The following is a 10,492-nucleotide window of genomic DNA, read 5'->3' as shown; positions in this document are numbered from 1 at the left end:
TAATTTTTTTTTTTTAATAACTTCTGAGCAAGTGCGTTTCACTCCATCTTGCTCAACCCTAGACTACTCGCACCATATGCGAGCCGGCTACTAGCCAATTGACGCCTAGCCACAACTAGCAACAACTTCCATATTTTTTTCTCCAAAAATTTTTCTTTTTCATGCCTTTATCACTAAGAACCTATAATCGAATTCTAAGCATAATAAGTAGATTGACCTTGAAAACAACCAAATCATAACAACAATCTAGCCCTTACGCATTCTCTAAGACTTAGTGGATTTACAATTATTTCTAGCATGCATATCAACCTACACAACTTAATATCACTTTAATGCTATCACTACACTCGCATCAATATCACAATTCAGTCGATAAATCATTGCAAAAGGGATCATGGTAAATACATGAGCTACATGACATTCATAAAAAAAAAACTATATGGCATAAATTATGCAACTATATGAACTAAACTATCATGAATATGCAACTATATGACACACACACAATATTCCTTAACTACCACCCCCAAACTAAAAATCTTCACTGTCCTCAGTGAAAGTAGTAGAAAGGAACACAGGGTATACCTACTCGGAGTCATCATCATCATCACCCTCAGTGGGTGGAGTATCAGGCGGCGGGTATGCAGAGTCCTCACCAAAAACTGGCCACTGGATATCAGCTCCAAGGCCTCGAAAAGCAGTCCCTAACGCAAGGGTGAGCTCCTGAGCAAACCTGCTCTGCGTCTCATACATGGCATCCATCCGCCGTGAAAGCCTCCTATACTGGGCATCAACCATCCCAGCACCCTCCTGAGCTCTCGAAGAACCAGCCTCATCACGCCCTGGCCTAGCCATAGTAGCACCTCGTGCTGGACGCCCTCCTGAAAGACGATAACCCAGCCCATGCTCCTCAGGCTCACCACCGGTCCACTCCTGCATCCCATTCAGAGTGCCAGAATCAATCGGAGCTGCTGGCAACTGCAATTGCTCATGAGCCGGCCAGTTCACTCCCACTGCTCGGCATAGCTTCGTAACCGTAGATGCATAAGGGATGTTCATATGCTTCACTCCCCTCAAAAACTTCAGAATTCCTTGGTAGATAAACTCACCAAGGTCCACATAGTATTCCTCATTCAGAATTCCCCACAATAACTGTGCTCTCTCAACTGTGACCTCGTGTGCATGCGAAGAAGGCAAAATATTAGCACAAATAAATGCATTCCATGCACGGGCATACCTGTTCATGGCGATCGCCGGAAAGTGATGATACTCATTAGTGCCGGTCCTGCAGGTCCAAACTGTGCCCGGTCGACAGAGAGTCGCACAAATCAAATCCAAGTTAAAATCCTCAACAGTCTTTTCATTCCAGTTCTCCTCCTCGGGCTTCCTCTCTCGCTGTCCAATCACACGGCGAATCGCCGCAGGATGATAATCAACTGTCAACCCACGGACCACAGAAAACCCATTCTTTTCGGCCTTCGCGTTCGCGTAGAACTCGCGAACAACGCTCATCGGTACCGCTTCGGGTGACTCACAAAAAGCTATCCACCCCTTCTCTGCAATCATGGGCAGCAACTCACCATCCCTCCCCGATGGTAAAAACCCCCTCTCCTTCAGAATCGGCTTCCCCAACAGCCTAGTGTACTCCTCCTCTGCGGCTCTGTCAGTTAACTGAGGCCTTGCAGCAGTACCCCGTGATGAATCAGCAGTAGGAACTGTGCTGCTGCTGTCAATAGTGTGTGCTCTCTTGGGTGCCATTGATTCGTGAATAAAAGTGTGTAAGAACTGATTTTTTGATGTTTGTGAGAGGGTTTAGGTGTAGGAAGTTTTGTGGGAGATATGTAGGATAGGTGTATGTATATATAGGGTGTGGATTAGATTAGGGTTTGGGAATTAAGGGGTAAAATGATGGGGTAGTGGTAACAAATCGTGGGTTTATGGGCTAAAACTGTTTTTGTGTTTTTTTTCTGAACTGTAAAAAAATTTCTGGTACTCGACCCCTGAGCGGTCGCTCAGCAAAACTGAGCGGGCGCTCAGCTTGCTGCGCGGTCGCTCAGCAAAGCTGAGCGGGCGCTCAGGGGGTCACTGGAATTTTTTTTTTCAACCCCTGTTTTCTGATTTTTTTGTGTTTTTGGATAGGTTATTAACTTCTAAGGGTTCCTGTAACAACAATTCATGGGTTGCCTCCCACGCAGCGCTTCTTTTTCGTCATTAGCTTGACGTTTCGTACCCTTCTCAAGTAGTCAACAAAATGGCACTAACCACTTCTCGGTTTGCCATGTCCCCATAGTAGTGCTTCAACCGCTGACCGTTAACCTTGATTGCTTGGTCCGGATCATTCTCAAAAATTTCCACCGCTCCATGTGGAAACACAGTTTTGACAATAAAAGGTCCAGACCATCTTGATTTCAACTTCCTAGGAAAAAGTCGGAGCCGAGAGTTGAATAAAAGAACTTGTTGCCCTGGCACAAATATCTTAGGATGTAGCTTCCTATCGTGCCACCTCTTCACCTTCTCCTTATACATTTTGTTATTCTCGTACGCTTGAAGTCGAAATTCATCAAGTTCATTAAGCTGAAGCATTCTTTTCTTACCAGCTGCATCTAAATCCAGGTTCAACTTCTTCAATGCCCAGTAGGCCTTATTCTCAAGCTCCGCAGGTAGATGACATCCCTTACCGTACACCAACTGAAACAGTGACATCCCAAGTGGAGTTTTGTATGCTGTTCTGTAAGCCCAAACAGCTTCATCGAGCTTTAAAGACCAATCCTTCCTTGACGGACAAACAACCTTCTCTAGAATGCGCTTTATCTGTCTGTTAGACACTTCCGCTTGACCATTTGTTTGCGGATGATAGGCAGTAGCTACTCGATGATTCACATTATAACGCTGCATCATAGAAGTGAACTTACGGTTGCAAAAATGCGATCCTTCATCACTTATGATTACCCGAGGTGTTCCAAACCTTGTGAAAATTTGCTTATGAAGAAAATTTAGCACTGCCTTTGTATCATTTGTCTGTAAAGCTTTAACTTCGACCCATTTTGAGACATATTCGACTGCCAGCAAGATGTACTGATTATTGCAAGACGAGATAAAAGGCCCCATGAAATCGATTCCCCACACATCAAAGACCTCGACTTCAAGCATCACATTTAATGGCATCTCATCCTTCCTTGACAAATTTCCCATTCTTTGGTAACGATCACACCTTAAAACAAACTAATGAGCATCCTTGAACAAAGTAGGCCAGAAAAAACCTGCTTGCAGAATACGAGCTGTCGTCTTCTCACCACCATAGTGTCCACCATAAACCGTGGAATGGCAGTCTCGTAATACCCCCTCCGTCTCACAGAACGGGATACATCTCCTGATGATCTGGTCAGCTCCCTGTCTAAACAAATATGGTTCATCCCACATATACCACTTCACCTCATGCAGAAACTTCTTCTTTTGAGCGGATGTCAAATTAGGAGGCATTATATTGCTGACGAGATAGTTTACAATATCTGCAAACCATGGTTCTTCCTCCTGAATTGCAAACAACTGCTCATCCGGAAAAGATTCATTAATTAACGTCCTATCCTGTGAAGTAGAATCGGGATTCTCCAATCTAGAGAGATGGTCAGCTACTTGATTCTCAGTACCTTTTCTATCTTTGATCTCTAACTCAAATTCCTGAAGTAAAAGCACCCAACGAATGAGTCTCGGCTTCGAATCCTTCTTGGAAACTAGATAGCGAATAGCTGCATGATCAGTGAATACTGTTACTTTCATACCAAGTAGATACGATCGAAATTTCTCAAAACCAAAGACTATAGCCAAAAGCTCCTTCTCAGTAGTGGTGTTGTTCAATTGGGGACCATTTAAAGTCTTACTCGCATAGTAGACCACATGGAAGAGGTTTTTCTTGCGCTGTCCCAGAACTGCACCTACCGCATAATCACTCGCATCACACATCGTCTCAAACGGTTCTGTCCAATCTGGTGCTGTAATAACTGGTGCAGTGATCAAACTCTTCTTGAGAGTCTCGAATGCTGCCAAACATTCATCATCAAATTTGAAAGGCACATCTTTCTCAAGCAGATTGCACAATGACTTAGATATCTTTGAAAAGTCCTTGATGAATCGCCGATAAAAACCCGCATGACCAAGAAAACTACGGATTCCTTTCACAGAATTAGGTGGGGGAAGATTTTCAATGACTCCCACCTTGGCCTTGTCCACCTCCAGACCCTTGCTAGAGACCTTATGCCCAAGGATAATGCCTTCACGCACCATAAAATGACATTTCTCCCAATTGAGCACCAAATTAGTTTCCACGCATCTTTTGAGTACGGCGCGCAGATTATTCAAACATTCATCATATGAATGTCCAAAGATGGAGAAGTCGTCCATGAACACTTCGACGTTATTTCCAATCATGTTAGAGAATATAGCCATCATACATCTCTGAAAAGTGGTCGGGGCGCCACATAACCCAAACGAAACTCTGCGAAAAGCAAACGTGCCAAATGGACAAGTGAAGGTAGTCTTTTCCTGATCCTCTGGTGCAATACAAATCTGATTATACCCGGAATAACCATCCAGAAGACAAAAATACTCATGACCCGCCAATCTGTCAAGCATCTGATCAATAAATGGAAGAGGAAAGTGATCCTTCCTTGTGGCTTTGTTCAATTTTCTATAATCCATGCATACTCTCCATCCTGTAACTGTTCGAGTAGGGATGAGCTCATTCTTTTCATTTGCGACCACAGTGATACCTCCTTTCTTAGGTACATATTGTACGAGGCTCACCCACGAGCTGTCAGAAATAGGATAAATGATGCCTGCATCTAGCCATTTCAGAATTTCTTTCTTCACCACCTCCTTCATGATGGGATTTAGTCTTCGCTGCTGTTCCACAGTTGGCTTACTACCTTCCTCTAGCAGAATTTTATGCATACAATATGAAGGACTTATCCCCTTGATGTCTGCTATGGTCCATCCTATAGCCGATTTGAATTCTCTCAAAATCCTTAAGAGCTTGTCTTCCTCACTACCTGAAAGGTCAGATGAAATAATAACAGGTAACGTAGATGAATCACCTAAAAAAGCATACCTCAAGTGTTCAGGTAATGGCTTGAGCTCCAAGGTAGGTGCTTCCTCTATTGATGGTTTGAGCTTCCCTTCAGCATTCTTAAGGTCAGAAGTACCAAAAGATTCAAATGGTATGTCCAGCTTTCGCTTCCAGGGAGAAGCGTTCAAATATTGTAATTGTTCGTTGCCATCTTCATCATCGCTGTCAAAATCCCCCACTAAGGCCTTTTCCAATGCATCAGACATTAGCATGCGATCGAGTTCTGAAGTAACCACAGAATCAATCACATCCAATTTTAAGCACTCATCATCTTCTGTAGGGAATTTCATTGCCTTGAATACGTTGAAGGTCACATCCTGATCTTGGACCCGCATAGTAAGTTCACCTTTTTGCACATCTATCAAGGTACGGCCAGTAGCCAAGAAAGGCCTTCCCAAGATTATGGGAATCTTCTTATCTTCCTCAAAATCTAGAATAACAAAATCTGCAGGAAAGAAGCTTATCCACCTTGACGAGTACATCCTCAACGATGCCCCTTGGGTAAGTAATGGAACGGTCAGCCAATTGTAGCGACATGTATGTGGGTTTTGGATCAGGCAGATCCAGCTTTTTAAAGATCGACAACGGCATCAGATTAATGCTTGCTCCCGAATCACAAAGGCACTTGTCAAAAGTCAGATTTCCAATGGTGCAAGGAATGGTGAAGCTTCCTGGATCTTTCAGTTTTGGTGGTAACTTTTGCTGCAGAACAGCGCTGCATTCTTCCGTGAGAGCAACGGTTTCAAGGTCATCCAGTTTCACCTTCCTTGAAAGAATAGTCTTCATAAACTTCGTATAACTAGGCATTTGTTCCAGAGCCTCAGCGAAAGGTATATTGATGTGAAGTTTCTTGAACACCTCCAGAAACTTCCCGAACTGTCTATCCAGCTTTTGTTGCTGCAATCGCTTAGGAAAAGGTGGTGGAGGATAGAGCTATTTCTCCCCTGTATTAGCCTCAGGCAGAGTGTGTTCAACAGTAGTCTTCCTTGGTTCCGCCGCTTTCTCCTTTTGCTTAGATTCTTCATCTCTAATTTCAGCTTCTACTTCTTTTGCCTTTTCAGCATCAGCCACTTTTCTAGACCTTAAGGTAATAGCCTTGACTTGCTCTTTAGCTTCCTTCCTGCCTGGTACTTCCGTGTCACTGGGAAGAGTGCCAGGTTAACGATTGAGCACTGCATTGTCTAATTGACCGATTTGATTTTCCAAGGTCTTGATAGAAACCGCCTGACTCTTGCACAATAGCTTAAGTTCCTCAAAATCAGCACTGGTAGGTGCAGCTGTACTTCCCTGTTGAGGATATGATTGCCTTATAACATACTGCTGTGGTTGCTGGAATCCAGGTGGGTTAAACTGTTTACTCACTCCTTGCTGATATGGTGGCTGAATAACATTCTGATTATTCCCCCAGCTGAAATTTGGATGATTTCTGTTGTTAGGATGATAGGTCGCTGGCACAGGCTGCTGTTGTCGCTGATAATTATTCACGTACTGAAAAGATTCATTGACAAGAGAACACTGATCCGTAGCATGAGAACCTGCACAAAGCTCACAAACCATAGTTATTTGATTAACTCCATATGTAGCCAGAGAATCAACCTTCATTGATAGCGCTTGGAGCTGGGCTGCAATAGCGGTGGCTGTATCAACTTCCAGAATACCCGCTACCTTGCCTGACGTCATCCTCTGAGTTGGGTTTTGATGCTCATTTGCAGCCATCGTCTCTATAAGATTATACGCCTCAGTATAGCTTTTAGCCCATAAGGCGCCTCCAGCTGCTGCATCGAGCATGGGCCGAGATTGGGCCCCCAAACCATTATAGAAACCAGTGATCACCATCCAATCCGGCATTCCATGATGTGGACATTTTCTCAACATTTCCTTGTAGCGTTCCCAAGCCTCGCACATAGATTCTGTAGGTTGCTGCGCAAACTGAGTAAGAGCACTCCTCATAGCAGCAGTCTTTGCCATCGGATAAAACTTCACCAGAAACTTTTGCGCAAGATCTTGCCACATAGTGATGGACCCAGCTGGTTCAGAATGTAACCAGTCTTTAGCCTTGTCCCTCAGTGAGAATGGGAAAAGCCTCAACTTGATAGCCTCATCAGTCACGCCATTATACTTAAAAGTGCTGCAGATCTCGACAAAATTCCTTATGTGCATGTTGGGGTCTTCAGTTGCCGCTCCTCCAAAAGAAATAGAATTCTGCACCATCTGAATAGTGCCCGGCTTGATTTCAAAGGTGTTAGCTTGAATAGCCGGATGAAGGATGCTTGACTAAATATCATCAATTTTAGGCCGAGAAAAATCCATAAGAGCTGGATCAGCTTGAACAATACGATCTCCCATGTTTACTGGTTCTTTCTGCTCAGTTCCTGAATCCGAATCCTCAAAATCTAACTTCTCCGGAATATCAAGAACTTCGTCTGTCTCCTCAGCTGTATCTAAAGTCCTCTTGCGAGCACGAGAACGAGTTTGCATAAACGCTTGCTAAAGTACCTGAAACACAACCGGAAAAAATAAGTAACTACTACGTCCTAATCACTGAGTCCTAATGACCAATGATGGTAAGTACATAAACTAAACAAATACGCCGAGTCCCCGGCAGCGGCGCCAAAAACTTGTTAGGGCGAAAACACGCGCTAATATTCACGCAAGTATACGCGTTCACAAGTAATATAGAATACTTTCTAGTTCGTTCCCACAGAGACTCAGACTAAATTATTGTCTAATTAAACTCACTCACCAATGTATGATTACTTCTCAATGTTAAGATAATAACACTTAAAATTGTTGATTAAATATTAACTACAATTAACTACTTAATTAACCACTTAACTAACACTTCAATCTATCAATAATAAAACACTCATGAGATCACAACTTCATTATTACCTCCTTCTATAGCCATTGTTATTACCTTTAGCATGTGACATTGATGATATTAATCGAATAATCACGAAACTGATAAAAGCCAACTTTCATTATACTAATACCATTCTACCAAGCATCCACAATTAAGATAGAAGTTGAATAGTCATCAATTATGTTGAGTTCCTATATGTCTACAGAAATTGACAACACAACGATTTAAGCACAAGTTATTCCTTTTGATTACATAGGGCAAAATAAAACTGTTAGAGTTACCCACTAATCATGCGTAACGTACATGATCCTATGCTAGCATGGCAAGTTCTAAATCTCAAGATTCACCGTCGCTTCACAAGAGATTAACACCCTATCTTATATGTTCGCGACGCACATAAGACGAATACGCACAACCAATACTAGATATCATACAATCATCACACACTAAAGTATTAAACAATTAACTAAAGAATTCCATAATAAATCTGTTGCAACCCCATGATCACGATTAGCCCATGATAGCACTTATCGTCATCATGGGTTCATATGAAATCATGATAAACAAACACAAGAAAATAATAACTAAACTAATTATATTAAAACAGAGTACGTCACAAGAGTAAATAAGTTCAAAGCAAGAAAACTAGCATCCAACGTTACAACGAAACAAGAATCACAAGAAGATATGCTTCCTCTTCGTTGCAGTGTGCTAAATCGGTCTTCTTCCTTATCTCCTTCGCTTCTTGCGTAAAAACACAATCTTCTTCAATCCACCCTTGTGAAAACATCTCAAATCTACTTATATAATAGTCCCATAAAACTCAGATTACATAGAAGTGGAAACCAAACAGAAGTAGAAGTCCTAAAATAAATTGTCTTTTTTCCCGACCCTGCGCGGCCGCTCAGCATAGCTGAGCGGGCGCTCAGCTTGCTGCGCGGGCGCTCAGACCTCTACTGGAAAAATTCTGATTTTGCTTCGTTTCTTCGTCGTAATCTGCCCGTTTCTTTCATCTCGCAATGGTGAACACATGCCAAGACTTATTCTTGATGATTCCTCCCCCGAAATGCAACTAAAACCCTGAAATGCATAAACACTAGAAAAACGCATCAAATACACAAAATACTTGATTTCAAAACACCAATTTAAGCCATTTTAAGACGTTCTAAGTGGTATAAAATGCCACTTATCAGATACTACAGAAGGTTCGTAAAGGATTTCTCAAAAATCGCTACGCCGCTGACCAAGTTGACAAGGAAGAATCATAATTTCGAATGGAATGCGTAATGTGAAGGAAGCTTTCAAGAGTTAAAACAGAAATTGGTTATCGCGCCAGTATTAGTACTACCCGACGACAAAGGAGATTTTGTGATATATAGCGACGCTTCGCATAAAGGACTAGGTTGTGTGCTAATGCAATATAATAAGTTGATTGCATATACATCACGGCAGCTTAAACCTCATGAATTGAAATACCCAACCCATGATCTGGAATTGGCAGCCATAATGTTCGCACTCAAGATATGGAGACATTACCTGTACGGGGAGAAGTGTGAAATCTATACGGATCATAAAAGCCTGGAGTATATATTCACCCAGAAGGAACTCAACATGAGACAACGGAGATGGTTGGAGCTAATCAAGGATTACGACTGTTCGATACATTACCATCCAAGAAAGGCGAATGTAGTAGCCGATTCCTTGAGTAGGAAGGAAAGGTTGAATACGATAACCATACCAAGGGAATTATGGCAAAAGATAAAGAAATGCCAAGAAGAAGTGATGAGTCAAGAGAATAATCGACTGACGGGGGAGAAGATATGTATGAAAAAGGATGAGCAAGGAATATTAAAATTTGCATCAAGGATTTGGATCCCTCAAGCAACTGAATTGAAGAATGAGGTACTACAGGAAGCACGCAACTCAAAATTTTTGATTAATCCGGGGAGCACGAAGATGTACCAAGATTTGAAAAAGAAATTTTGGTGGCCAAACATAAAAAGAGAAATTGCAGAATGGGTCTCCAAGTTACACTTGTCAAAGAGTAAAAGCGGAACATCAAAGACCGAACGGATTGATTCAGCCATTGAAGATTCCTAAGTGGAAATGGGAAAATATCGCCATGGACTTCATAGTAGGTTTGCCTCGAACAAAATCCTGATACGATGTCATATGGGTTATAGTTGATCGCCTTATGAAATCGACACACTTCTTACCCATCAATGAGAAGACTTCATTGGATAGGTTGGTTCATATGTACGTGTAGTAAATTGTGTTACGACACGGCGTACCGGTATCGATAGTTTCAGGAGATCCACGATTCAATTCGAGATTTTGGAAACAGTTTCAGGAAAATTTGGGCACAAAGCTAAATATGAGCACCGCATATCATCCTCAGACGGACGGTTAAAGTGAGCAAACTATACAGATAATTGAAGACATGTTGCGCAGCTGTGCAATCGATTTCGCAGGAAGTTGGGATGATCACCTACCACTCTAGTATCGGA

General features: G+C 42.3%; 1 non-coding gene across 1 annotated transcript; it reads left to right on the top strand.

Moving 5' to 3' along the window:
- Nucleotides 1-6,968: 6,968 nt before the first annotated feature.
- On the top strand, nucleotides 6,969-7,075 carry LOC141722271 (small nucleolar RNA R71). The gene has a single exon (XR_012575290.1). It is a non-coding gene; the product is annotated as a small nucleolar RNA R71 (small nucleolar RNA).
- The last annotated feature ends 3,417 nt before the right edge of the window (nucleotides 7,076-10,492 follow it).

This window comes from Apium graveolens, chromosome 4 (genome assembly GCF_009905375.1).
Source record: "Apium graveolens cultivar Ventura chromosome 4, ASM990537v1, whole genome shotgun sequence".
Classification (NCBI taxonomy): Eukaryota; Viridiplantae; Streptophyta; class Magnoliopsida; order Apiales; family Apiaceae; genus Apium; species Apium graveolens.
This window is presented reverse-complemented; position numbering and strand designations above follow the sequence as displayed.